The sequence below is a fragment of the Eleginops maclovinus genome, chromosome 4, assembly GCF_036324505.1.
Source record: "Eleginops maclovinus isolate JMC-PN-2008 ecotype Puerto Natales chromosome 4, JC_Emac_rtc_rv5, whole genome shotgun sequence".
NCBI lineage: Eukaryota > Metazoa > Chordata > Actinopteri > Perciformes > Eleginopidae > Eleginops > Eleginops maclovinus.
The window spans coordinates 15,400,057-15,414,759 of record NC_086352.1 but is presented as its reverse complement, the minus strand read 5'-3'; the positions used below and the strand labels follow the sequence as shown (position 1 = coordinate 15,414,759).

Sequence of the window (14,703 nt, the reverse complement as noted above, 5' to 3'; positions counted from 1 at the left end):
TTGTAGAACAACTTAATTGTATTTATATTTGTATGTTTAATGCTGAATACTAATGCAAGTTATGTAAACTATAGATTCGTGATCGTGCAGTGCAAGCAGTATCCTTCACTTTCCGGCCACATGATTGATGCAGCAGCACGGCACGTACCCCATGTCTCATTTGCAACTCTATTAAACTTGTGAAATATTTTAATAAACATTTTAATTGTATTTAACAGTAATATCCAGAGAACTTGCCCCTCTTATTCAAGCCACCTTCTGATTTTGTTCAAAAGATAGACAGGAACATGGGCAGGATGTTTATACAGCAAAATGTAAACATTTTCCCTGGCCTTCTTTAAATAAAAAATCAAGCAAAAGCTCCGTTAGACCGGTTAATACTCAATCGGATGCAATATGACTGTCTCTTTGCTGCGTCTTGTGTGATGTTCGACTTTTTTGCACATGAATATTGTTTGTGTAATGCAGTCATAATATTTACGCAGGGACGCAGGAGGAGTAGGGTGGAAACTCTGCCGAACTGTGAGCACAGCAAGTCGGACCGGGATCTAAGATCGACTCCTGCTCCAGTTTACCATCCATGATCCAATGAAGGTACAGTGGGTTTAACACTTTTTTACCAGCGAACTATGGCCGTTTAAAGTGCCAAGGTGAATGTTTATTTTGTTTTATGGGACAGTATATCTAATAGCAAAGTTTTAAAAAATCAACTTGAATTATGCATCAAGCCTGTTACAATAACTGAGATGTATTTCACTCAAGATGCGAACCGATTTGTTGTGTTTTCAAAGTGAAAAGCCATAGTTTTTGGTTCGATTCACTACCTTTTACAAAGCTGTGAACGAGAGCTAATGAAAGACGATCTGTCCATAATCTAAAAGTGTTGACAGTAGATTGCTTATTGTTCCCTGGAGATCTCGATAACTGCAGCCGGCAAACTTTTGCCTCTACATGGGTCCAGTTAGTCGAGATAGTTGTTCTTCTGATATATGCTGGCTTTACTGCTTCTAGAGAATGCCTATAATGACTGTCGGTTTTGACACAATGAAAATAACACAATAGAAAATAGTCGGTGAAGAATTTTTATCCTGTGCGTAAAACCAGACAATCTTTAGGGACGTCTGCCTATGCGTAAAGGTCAACAGTAGCTCTTGTAGCTTAATCTTTTTTCTTGCGTTAAACACAAAGGCAGCACTTTAAAAAAAAAACATACAATTACAATACACATGGTGTAACTGAAATCTAAAAATGTTTTTGCCAAAAATGTTCAGTCTCATTTTTGTTTCAGACGAGAAAACAATCCATTGTCAAATTCTCAGTGTCAACCCAAAGGTGACAGACGTGCCACTGTTAGCTTTTGCTGTTGCAGCGGAGATTTGAACCCATAGATAAATGAATGTAAGTATTGTTTTAACCGGTGTCTGTACGGCCACTCGCCTAGAGTGAGGGCCACACATTTATCAGGGTAGAAGACCACCCAGCGCGCACCAGGGGCAGGCGCGCTCCCGTCCTCTCTCTGCCCACTGCATTTAATTACGGCTGATGACTTCATTCCATTATGGCGCTTTTTTCCCTCACACGCTCATTCGCCCCATGTCATGTTATTCTTTCTTTGTTGTAGTCTGCATAGGTCTATTTTTTTTGTAACTTTCATAATCATCCAAAGCCTGTGTCCGTCTTTAAATGTTTACGCAAACTATCAGTGTTGGATTGTAATTTGCTTCTCTCCAGCTGCATTTTTTCTCTTGCCAACAAAAAGCCCCAAAATATATATATTTCTTCTATAATCTAAGACACCATCGAAGTGAAATGATAGAAATTATAATTTTCAGCCTGAATCAACCTGAAACAGCTTAAATGATATCTAGCATAATGTAATTGAGTTTTTATGAACTAATATCAGACTTAAGAATTGCTAACAAATTAAAAATATTTTACAAATTGCTATAACAGGGTCAGTGGAATATTATTATCGTCCTTACTGAGGCTTGAGCCCCGAGGTCAAGGCTTCCCTATTGCTCCATCTCTGACAAAGTCATGCACTTTTCCATGACGTCCCATCATGAAATATTTGACAGCGCTGCATCCCCAGGAATGCTCGGCCACTTAGGTGGAGGTACACCGCAGAGTGCACGGTCCTGACAGGCTTTCCGGACTGTCTTACCGTTATTTAGTGCTCTAAAACCAATCTTGGACCCCTCAACATCAAGTTATTGCAAAGTTCTGCAAACATGTTTAAATGAATGGTTTCTTGTGTATTCTCTCATCGGTTGACTCTTGTACAGTGTCACACCAGAAGCTATTAAATATTAAAAAATATATTTCGAATTAATATTTGAAATACGTTTAGTTTTGACCTTATAGGCCTACATTTTTTGAGAATTTGTTTGATCAAAAAGTTGACATTGCATTCCTTGTTCTCTCAGAAATTATAAGGCGTGTGAATAAGTAACGACAAAATGTACTTACAAATAGTATTCATTTATACCGATTAGGCAAATAACTCAAGCGGATTATACGTCAGCTGCGATGGTCATCAGTATAATTCGATTTTACCTTATAACAGATTAGAATGTTGGTTGGATAAGATCCGATACAAAATGAGTCGGAGAATTTTATCAGATCTGTCAAACTTGAAGATGACATTTTCTTTACAAACGATGCTCTTTGAGGAATAACTCTCTCCCTTGAGGGCCGCCGGGTCACCTAGAGGCCGCAGGGACCTTGTTTGGAGGACAGTGCGACAAAATGATCCACCAACCGGCGGTGCATTTATCCGACTTGAACTTGAATCAGGTTTTAAAACATTACCTAAATAACAGAATCACATCAGTTAAATTAACTCCCTTAATTGTTTGTTTCACTTCTTTTTAGTGCATGCAATTGATGTGAGGTGTCAAAACTGCTGATTTGATAAACTGGAGTAAAAATGAATATATATTTAATATAAATGATATGCACAATAATGAAATAGATACGTTTATTTAAAATATTATATCAAAAGTTAAAACATTGAAATTCATTAGTTGATTTCACATATGACCAATTGGTCTACACATTAGTCAGAGAGCCTGGGCTGGATGCCATCCAATTGTTTTTTTAATTTATTAATAAAATAGGATCCCTCAGATTCTATTTATACTATTTGATCATGTTATAAATAACTAAATTGTGAAGAACAAGCATATAAACAATGGTACTTATATTTGGGAAGCTGTTGCGCAGGAATACTCCTATCAGTAAATAGGAGTGCGTTTCAGAAAATATATCTATTTAACATGTCTTTATATTGAACTGTCAAATAAAAACATTTTATATTTTTCCATTTTAACATACATATTATTGGCGAATTGTGTGACTATAAGATGGATCCTACACAATTACTTAATTGCATATTTTGAAGTAATGTAACCCTTTTTAATGTGTCCATTTTTTTTTTATCCAAGGAATAATTTAAAGGTGTATCATAATAGCTTTGCTTGCTTTTTGTGTCTGCAGTGTCGCCTGCAGTTCATTCAGCATTGTCGTTTTAATTGAAAACAGTGTAATGTCGAGGTGGGTACCCCCTCATCACTTTCCTTGCGCTGTAGGTGGCCGTGTATATTTTCGTTTAAATGGTGTTTATGTGAACGAGAAAGGACGGGATTGCTTGCAGACCGCTGATTGCGCGGGTTGCGTCTCTGCATGGATTTGAAGTGTATTTGATGGGCACCTCCCTCTCCGGTAATCAGCTGCAGCAGAAGTGCGCTCGATTACTTTTTAATTCTCTTGGCGAGATATCTCTTCCGTGCCATGTTGCGTGTGATGGCGCATATAAAACTAGTCCCTTGGTACAGCATCCTTTACAGAAAGGATGACTAAATACATGTTTCTCTTGCTCAACATTTTCATAGAGATGCCAATGGTACTAACTCAAAATAATAGTTCAAACATCCACCCTGCGGAAGTGTCTTTAAGCATGACAGTTACAATAAGCGGTAAACGAACAATATATTCACATTTTCAACCCGTGCGTTGTGTTGCAGTCTGATAGAAATTGTAAAGTGTTTATTAATCTGGTGTGAGACATTGAGTTTACTGCTGTAATCTTTTGTCACATTTGATGTGTTAAAAAAAACGTTCCACTCGCGGACTCAATAAGTTGTCAATAACATCTTGCCATACTAATGTTTAATATTATATGATTTCATATTTACAACACAAGGGTTATATTACTAATAATAACTGTATACGTTACAGATAGATATTTTCAACTGTCTTAATGTTAATGTAATAACTAAATAGTGCCCTGACATTCTATTTTTGTCATTTGTTGGTTGAATGTACGTGTCACAAGACATACGCCCACATGTCTCCGACGCACACCTGCAGCAACAACTATAAATTGCACACTTTTTTAATAACTGATCATTTAGAGTAGTCGATGATGTCTAGATAATTCAGACCCTCGAGTAATTTTTTGCTCCACGTTAAAATCGTAATTTAATCCACTTTAAAACCTCATTAGGATATTCCATGACATAAATAATGACATCTAAATGGGCTGCATGTTTGAGCCAATAACATTTGTTGATCATGGCGTTTTTGACACAGCGTTTTGTTTTTTTTGCTGCAGCCTACGCTATAGGGAGCTCATTATGCCCAAAACGTATAAGTCGCTGGTAGAAATATTATTGTGAGAACCTCAGCATCCTCAGTAAAACTTCACATAGGCTTCCCACAAAGTCCCTGGAGAGCTATATTGTCAAATTAAAGAAAGCCCACTCACATCACAAAGATGGCATTTCATTATTTCAGTTGGCTAGTTTGTCCTATGCCCCAAAGATGATTCAGTGCTGTTTTCTGACGGTTGTAAAGAATAAAACGTTTCTTTAAGACAAAAAAAGGTATATGTTTATTTAGTGATCAGAGGCAGAAGTACATCATTTGACATAAAGGATAGCAATGAGGATTTGGCTGGTCCAGAGGTTTTTACAAATTCCTAAATGTCCAAATGTGGTTAGAACTGGAAGGGGAAATGTTCCATAATGTTTAATACCTGTTCGTGGCAAATTGGTATTTCAAAAAGTTGGCAGGCTGTTATTATGTGAAACAGGACATAACACAAAAAGTGTAAAGAAAAAAACCCCCAACAAAATAAGAACATCATTTTACTTTCTTTGTTAAAGCATGAAGAACAACATTTATTTGTGTAGGCTATTCATAGACAGTTTATGTTTGTGTTCATCCTCAATGTATACAGCTAAATCATAAAATAGATGATGAATTATTTACTATTATTCCTGATTACTCGCAATATTCTTAGATATCTATATGAACATTCTTGCAACAAATTAGACATGATAAAGAAAATTAAAACAACCACATGTTGAATCCCTAAAATGTTCAGCTTTATCTCAGTTTCTTCTGTTGTATTTGTCTTCAAATCTGTTTTTGTGTTTTTATTAAAATGTATTATTGAGAATGTAAACTATGTGCTTTTCCATTGCTGAATAATTGCATTATTCAAGCGTTTTTTAATGATAGCTTTCTAAAATTTAAAATATTATCAACTTTATAATTTAATATATTTTTGATGCATGTTAAATGAAGCAGGCAATATTGGCTGCTAGTATGATCAACTTTAGCTCATTGTTGAACTGATCATTATAATGAAAAAAACGCATTGCTTTCCAGTTCTTTATGACTCACAAAAAGTCATTTAAAAACACGATACAATTTTCTATTAGACTTTTACTTGTCCGCTGCTCTGTGCTCTACTGTTGGATCTCTAGTAGGATTCATTTCCACAGAGAGTGGGAGCCTGTTGATCGCCCCACCCTTCAGCCCTGGACACCTCCTAGGGCCGGTCCGAACAGGGTCTGTCTGATGCAGGGAGCGACATCAATAATAAGAGCTGAAGCAGAAACCACAGTGGAGAATACAAAAGAAAGAGGGAGGGCAGACGCAGGCCACAACTGGCTCTGCTGCAGGTCAGCTCCTTTGATACAGCTCTGATGGCAGTTTGATGGGTGCACATGGGGCGACATGGGTTTATATGTACGTGTTTACATGCGCGTTTACATAATATCCATGGTGTTTACGCACAGCCCACTCGTTCTTTTTTTCTTTACTCTGAAGGGGGATTTTCCTGTGGCAAAGCTGCTTCGGAAAAAGCAATTAAGAATTCCCAAACAGCACACCACAATGGGAGATATCATTTGTGCAGTGTGTGTTCCATGTCCCTTGCAGTTCTTGTCTGGAATGGCTTGGCTATTTTTAATCTGTGCACAACCGAACCCACCTACAGACAAACCGCAAATTGAAAGGAGGGGAGGGGGCTGAGTGGGCATGGTAATTGCCTATTGTGGAGCTCAAACTCCTCTGTTCTGCCATAAACAGCTCTGGTAGTTCACAACTTGATACCCAGTGATCCAGCGGGTTGGAAATGAAGGCACATCCTCGCTGTCTGTGGGAACCCATAGGCAGGCGGTGGTTGGAATCAGTCAGGAATGCTTTGGGATGGTAACTGAATTTGGTTGTAATGCCCAGCTCTCCACAGTGGAACACTGGGGTGGGAAAAAGGCCGAGAGCATTTCCTGAGTGAAGGGGGGTCCCAGTGAAGCATCACACGCATGGGCATCATATGACAGTGATCCTGCCAAGTTTTTATCTTATGATGAGAGGAGAGGAGAGGAGAGGAGAGGAGAGGAGAGGAGAGGAGAGGAGAGGAGAGGAGAGGAGAGGAGAGGAGAGGAGAGGAGAGGAGAGGAGAGGAAAGGAAAGGAACTGTGGGCATTGCCAGGGACAGGGATAAACTGAAAGGAGGACAAGAGAGGCACAAAGACTGTAGCTGTTATACTGTAAACTGTCAAAGGTTGAAAAACATGGGGGAAGTCAAAATGAGGGGTGTAGTGCAAAGCTGCATGTCTGATTCAGTTATTTCTCGCACAATAGGTTTATTCTTTGTTGATTTATCATCTTCTGCATTTATTCTCTGCACATTTTTAAATTTTTTAAGTGTAGCTGCTTACAAAATATACACAACAAATGTGATGTTTTATGTCCCTGAATAACAAACAAAATCCTGATTACCAACCCACGTTGAAAACAACTGATGTGTCAGAAAATCGATATAACTGATAATGTTCTGGGTGCAAAAAGACGGAGAAAATGTAACAGGTGATTTTAAAATTCTGGAAAGTCCTAGTTATTTTGCCAGAGGTTGTGTATATAATTGAAGCAAGCCAAGAGCTAAACAAAGCTAGTATGAGTTTGTGGGTTGTACTCTTGAGAGGAAAGGGTGGGATGTGTGTATCAATTAGGTGAAAATAAAAAGAGACACAACTTACTGCAACAATTAACTTGCTGTGTGTATCTCATTATGTGCTCTTAATCCTCTTCATTCACATCCCTATTAAAAATGTGTCTGAGAAATGTTCTTGCATGCAAGGGATGTTGATATAATAACTTTAATGTAGAGCAATGAAACAAACATCATGAATATGATTTTGTGTGTTTTTAATAATAACTGTAGTCGCTGGTGAGTGTGTGGTTGTTTTCCTCCTCATTTCTTTTGTGCATGTATGCATACATTCATGCATGACCATGGTTGCTTCATGTGTAGATGCAGATTAGATTTGGTTTTAGCTGTCTGTCTATGGCACGTGCTCCTATCAGTGCATTAAGAATGTTGCTGAATAGATATTTGTGTGTTCAGACTTCTGGCAGCCCGACGTTACTCTCTATGGCTTGTATAAATGTTGTGACGATCTTGGGTGGAATTTTACCCCATAGTTGTCAAAGGGCTTTTTATTTCCACCTGCTGCCGGCCTCTTTCCGTTGGTCTGCTCTATAACAATGGTAGTGTGAAAGCTGTGGAGTGCAAGGTGATTGATGTTGGAATGTATTTGGACCTTCTTCAGATTGGGGGCCTTAAAGGAAGGGGCAATTCCTCCCTTCCACCCCGACTACATCGCCTTAACACAGAGCTCAAGAGGGCAAAGTGTTGATGAGGACGTTTCTAGACATCCCATTTTAACAGAGTGCCAATCAGTCCATGAAAACAAGTTGGCAGCCACATCTAAACAGGGTTTCATGACATATCAATCAATTTGCCACTAAAAGAAACAGAATGAAGTTAATTTATGCCACACTTGCAATTAAACCCAATTGTATTCCTTCCATGTTGTCTCAAACATTACTATTTTTCTTGTTGGGTCTGGGTTAAAACAGACACAGGCTCATCACGCCTGCATTCTTTCCATTTTGCTGAAGAGCAGCGTGGCAGTGAAGGTAATCTATCACCCAAATTGTCTGTCCTTTTCCCTGCCTATTTCTAACTATGCTTCTCTTTCTCCTTCCCCCAGCCTGGAGTGGGCAGGCATGCGGCTTTGGCCACAGGAAGCAGTGAATTCTTGGGAGAATGGAAGATGTGTTATGGGGAGACAAACTGGCCTCCCCACCCACTCACCATCCCAAAATGACACCTGACCCCTTCGTGTGTTTATATCAGACCATGGAAGTGAGAAATAGTGATGAGTCACTCTGGCTGTGTGTTTACACTCCGGAGTCACGCAAGGAAGGAAATCAGCCACGGTCTGCTAAAAGTGGCGAGGTGAGAGAGAATGGCTGCAGTCCCCCAGCGCTGCAGTGATTTACCTCTCGGAGCCAAAACTTATTTCACGTCATCTCTGCTGCAAAGACTTGTGACCAACAGAAAACAGCAGCATGAACAGAGAAGTGGAGGGTAGTCTAGGAAAGGTAACTTTGTCTGTTTAAGTATTCGTTAAGAATTATTCTTTATACATTTAATTCTCATTAGACACGTTGTGTTGATCACATCCAGTTCCTTTGTCATCAAGACAAAAAAAAAAGGTCTGAATTTGAATGAAACCTTGTATTTGAAGACACAAAAAACGGAATTCAGCTTGATGACGATTCATTTCCATCTGTAATGTCTTTTGCCATTTTCACAGAAACCTTCTCAGCAACAAGGAAATCTGAGTAATTGCTCTATTTAGTTTCATATCAGCTGATTACATGTATGTTTCAAACCAACAGCAATGATATGAACTTATTCAAATGTTTTTATTATTATTATTATTGATATGCTATATTTAATATATCATAATTAATACAAATAGTTGTATTTTATGAAATTATTTTAGTTACTTTGTATCATCCAAATTTCAAATAACTAGTTATGGTTTTGTGCTCAAAGATTTAGGTTCTCTTACTAATTACTTTCCTAAGAAATTATAATGCAGCACGTTATCTTTCTTGATACTCACAGGTTTTATCCAAGGTTACACCAAATGTTTTACACTTATTCTAACTGTGTATGTTCAAATGTAAATGTGATTACATGAAAGCGAGCTAGCAATAGTCACACCTAATCATTTCAGGGAAATATGTTGCTTAAATATTTTAAGAATATACCAAATACATTACATTTTTGGGGGAAATCCTAAAATCAAAATAAATATTTAAAAGTCTAAAATATAATAAAAAACATTTCAGAATAAGATCACAGATTTAGCATCTTTATTTTGCACATCATACAAAAGCCTGAGCATCAGTTTATATTGACAATAACAAATCAGCCTTTCCAGTCCACTTTATGGTCTACAAAATACAACATTATAACGAGAATGTTCGCATTTTATTGTAAAATATGTTTATGATTTATGAATCAGTGATCCTACATCGCCGTATGAACCACACTTACCACGTACTGCTGGGTGCTTTAGAGGACTTTTATGTTCAATGAAATGTAAAGATTGTTTACTCTGGCTACCAGCAGTGTTTTATACATATTGTCGTTGTTGTCGTTCCGCACTGAGCGACTTTACACCTTAGATTGCATAACTGTTGTTTTGAGACAGCTGTAGTTACTGCAGTTGTGCTCTGAAAAGTGGCACTTTATTTCTTTATATCATCACATTGGTGCAAGGAACTTCATTGCAGACTGTAGCGGGTATCCTGTTACACACCCCCATACGAACCGCCACAATGAGAGAGTCAGCAGCTTTTATTTTGGCTCATCTCTCCTGAATTGTAAGTCCTGTCAGAGGCTTTGATTGATAGTTGTGTTTATCACCATATTATTAAGTAATCAGGCTCCACCACAGCTAGGCCCAGAGCTCCTTAATTTCAGCTAAAGCACACTGCTTCATGCTAATTAAAGGTTTGGCAAAAGTGTTTATTTTTGTGAATTAAAAAAAACATATATATAGTTTTCTGTGTTTTATGCAAGTGTGCTGATTGTGGCATTTGTTTCCTCCCTGGAAAACGTTGTACCAGATTTCAGTGTTGTTATCTGTACCAGAAACATGGTTATTCAAGGTCAGTGAGGAAAAAACAATGCTGCATATAGACTTCATGTACTGTAGAGTGTGAGAATCTTACATAATATACTGCTTTTATTACTGTCAAACCTGCAAAATATGAAATAAGGTACCTACATTACAGTACATCCATGTATACCGTAAGGGGGTCAATCAGTCTGTATTGTGTATCAGCAGAGGTTCTTCTCGCTTCGTTAATAGAGCCTGCAGCAGGCTGCGTTTGTGTATTCCTGAGGTAAACACAGTCATGGCAAAGTGGACATGCTGCTGAGTGTGTCCTGACTGGAGACAGAGAGCACTGTGGCACTGTACTAACTGAGACACTGGCAGCTCTCTAGAGGCAGGGTTAATGTGATGAATGTCCATTTGGTAATGGGCCATGTATTAGGGTGAAATTGCTCTTTTAAAAGCCTAAGCTCGAGCCGTTGCTATGGGCAGTTTGATTCAGCAAATCAATCAGATGGCAGATGTTTCATGTTGGATCAGTCAGCTCTGTCTCGCTCACTCTTTCACACAAATTAAGGAGGAATTGCTTGAATGACTCCACGTAGCCAATGAAAGCGTAAATTCATCTGGGGAGACATTTCTGCCAAGTGTACAGATTTTCACATCCCATGCAAATATTTCTCTGTTACTAAAGAGGTTAAGAGAGTGTTCATTTAAATTGAATAATTTATGAAGATGTGATTATGAAGTTTTTCTGTGCAATAAGGAAACCCATATTGCCCAATACTGTCCTCCTTGTAACAGGTGAAATGTGCAATAATACCATCAAATCTTTTATCTATTTATAATGTATTTTACATTATGTTTGTGTCTTAGCGCAATGCTTTAGTCTTTTGCAAATAATATTTAGAATCTGTATTTGTTTTACATTTCAATCACAGTAATAAAAATTCAGGTTGAAATTGACGGGGTGCCTGTTCATATTTTATCTGGTTTTCATTTGAGCAGGTTAAACTGTTGTACTGTATACTTGCTATGCTTTTCCACACGCACGCTATGTTACAAATGACAGGATACTGTTTTTCAATTAAATTCTGTAAACATATCTTGCTTTGAATAAAGTCTGTGCGTTAAAATGAAGATGATTCTGAACAAGCAGCTTTAAACTACGCTAAATGGTACCGGCGAATCACTGCATAAAATGCATATTTTTAAAATATGTTTACCAATCAGCATGTCAATTTGTGTGAAGCCACTTTGTTAGCGTTAAATTTACCCTGGAAGTTTCGTTCTTTGCCAAATTCAAGTCAAGAACCACTTAAAGACCCTTTGATGTATGCCCTGTTTTTCTGTGGCGGTGTTGACTCGTATGATAAACACAGCTACGATACGTTTGGCAATATTGAAGCTCTTGGTGGTCTTATTGTTTACTCCAGTGTCATAAGTTTTCTCCAACAACTGAAGGGTTATGGATCACCGTTAATTCTGTCTATATATCTGAGTAAGAAGCCACCACTACTCAAGATGATACCCAATAATGACCCTTGTCTGATTTATGATGCTTGACTTGGGATTTCTGTGGATTCACTTTGGTTTATGGCTTTTTCTGAATAGATCATGTGAACCGGAAAGCTCAAGCATGCTTTAAAAAAAATCTAAATTCTAGTGTGTTTCATTTCTGTCTTATATGGCAGGATTTAAACATTTTATCGTGCCACAGAGATGGAAATAAAAGTAAAACTGAATCAAGGCAGTGTATTGTTTAACGTTGTGTCTCTTTGGTAGGTGGATAAGCTTCATTCGAGAGTGTTTCAGTTTTAGGGGGAGAATAGATAATCTGGTGTTAACACAAAAGCTTCTGAAGCATTTATCACATATTTGGAAGGTAGTTGAATGTACTTCTAGCTTATTATCACTTCTGCCCTTAATATGAAACAGATCGTGACAGATACAGTGAACTTTTAGTGGTCAGTGATCCCCGGAGGCCGTAATTAATGTTTTGATAATTAAAGGCAGTGATATGCCATTTCTCTGTTTCCAAAAATCACAGGTGTTCGGACAGACGGACAGACGGACAGACGGACAGACGGACAGACGGACAGACGGACAGACGGACAGACGGACAGACGGACAGACGGACAGACGGACAGACGGACAGACGGACAGACGGACAGACAGACAGACAGACAGACACATGGTTCCACTTTGACGTCTGCTAATTCAAGGGAATCAATCCTAAATGACACCTATGGGATACACAGAGTGGATTTCCCTCTGATGCAGATTGGTAGTGGTTTGCAGATGAAAGACAGTAAAATAAATAAAGCTGTGGCGAGCAGGCAGAGCTCTTCTGTCCGCACAGTACAACCATAATGGGATACATGCTGACTGAGGAAAGAGGAGGAGGCCTGCTCCTGTTTTCACCATGGTTGCCACGGAAACGCAGATGAACTGCTGCTGCAAATCCAGAAAATCTGCTTTCATGTTTGTTGTTCAAAACATTCAGATTTTCTTTCTTTCATTTCACATAGAGTTACCTAACAAGTGGATAATAGTAACCAGCCGGAAGCAGTTCTGTTCCTTATCCCCCACTCTGCTGCTGATGCTGTTTTGATCAAAAATACACGTGATTGTATTAAACTCAGTCGTATCGAATTACTCTTTAACCTCCTCCAATCAATCTTTTCATCAGCTGCTGTGTCTGCAGTCGGCCTTGAGTAAGAATAGTAATGGTAAGCTAATACTGGCTTGTCTCATCCTGGCTGAGAACTTGCATGATACTCCTACAGGTTACACTGACCTCCTATTCCCCCTCTAGACTTTGTATTGTGCAACAATGCAAGTTTGGTGCGAAGCTCCTCCACTTGTCTTGCATCTTGTTGTTGAAGATTCTGGTTTAAAGCCCAACTCAACTTCAAAAATGTTCTTTTTGTTACGTTGTGAGTTTGTTCGAGCCTTATTGTGCAGAAAGGTGTTTGTGCAGAGTTTGACACAAAGTTCATTTTAAAATCCATTCAAAGCGGGAAAGTGTTCCTGTAGTTTATCTTAAATACTAAATTCAGTTTCTGTGTCAGACTACCATTAGTTGGTGACCTCAATAACTTTGGAAACCAGTTATGGATAATAATGCAACTTAGGTGTTATTTCTTTGTTCATGCAGTTTAAATTTGTTACGTACAATATTTGAATCTTCATATATTTAAAGTGGGTCGACTGAATACAAGACTTTAGTTATAAAAAAACATTTTCCAAATATTTATATTTCAAGCAGAATATGTTTATGTTTCTATATGTCAAACAAATGCTTCTTTAGGGTATCTTTGATATAAAAATGCAAAAGCAACGAATCAACTCACATGCCTGTTTACAGCCACATGGATGCATTTTAAATAAAGGATTTATAGTGGTTTTGTCACCGGTGCCACTGAGGTGATTTATTCAGTTTTTGGTCGACTCCCGTCTGATTCACTCCAACAAATCACAGCCTGAGGTCTGTTTAACCCGGCACGCCACACTCATGTCTGTCTCTTTCTCTGACCCCCACACAGCTCACACTGACTGGACAACACAGATATCACCCAGGGGTCGTTTTTCAAAGCTCAGCTGACAAGGAGTCGAGCCATCCTGTGCTCAAACCTTCCTGCAGCTTCACCAGAAAAAAAGAAACGGTGAAATTTGCATCACATATTTCATACAAATGATGCAACAAAAAAAAGTAAAATAAAACTGCTCATATGTTTCATGCACGTGAAGAGCATTTGTGGTTTGCTCATAACCTTTTAAGGAGCGGCAAATGTTTTCCTTCATGACTTGCCTTTCCATGTTCTACTAATACCTGTTTGCTGTTAGTTTGTGTAATGATTAAGGGGTTTTTGACCACCAGCAGTGCCGTGTGACCCGGGGCTCAGGGTGATAAGACCTCCATAACTCTACTTTATCCCTCTGCTCATTATCAACCTCTATCCCCGATCTGCCCTGAGCCCCTCAGGCTGCAGCAGGGCAGGCTCCTCTCCACCTTCCTCAGCCCTCCGCAGCCTGAAGATTACTGGGGAGACACACCGGCTCAGTTTGTCTAACCCCAAACACTTGACAGCTTCTTTCTGTGGGAGGCAGGGTTAAACATTTTGTAGTACTCAACCGCAAGAGAAGAAGAGTTATTATGGAGTCATTAGTAAAGGTATATTTTTAAAGATTTAGAATAATCTGATTGGTATTTTACTCATTCAAATGACCCCAAGAATAAACTATAACAAAGAGCTAAAACTATGATTTGATTGTCATCTGAAACAAATAAATAATACTTGGGTATGGTTAACCTTAAAATGCATGTAACATTTACTAAGCAGGTAGATTTTGTACCTTACTTTTGACAATGTGTTTGTTGTCCTGATGAAGTAAACACTGCACATCTATTCTCAGCATGATGCCG

At 38.5% G+C, this 14,703-nt stretch overlaps 1 long non-coding RNA gene across 1 annotated transcript; it reads left to right on the top strand.

Annotated features, from left to right (window-relative positions):
• Positions 1-367: 367 nt before the first annotated feature.
• LOC134862813 (uncharacterized) lies at positions 368-11,414 on the top strand. Its single transcript, XR_010165555.1, has 2 exons — positions 368-594; positions 8,349-11,414. It is a non-coding gene; the product is annotated as an uncharacterized LOC134862813 (long non-coding RNA).
• The last annotated feature ends 3,289 nt before the right edge of the window (positions 11,415-14,703 follow it).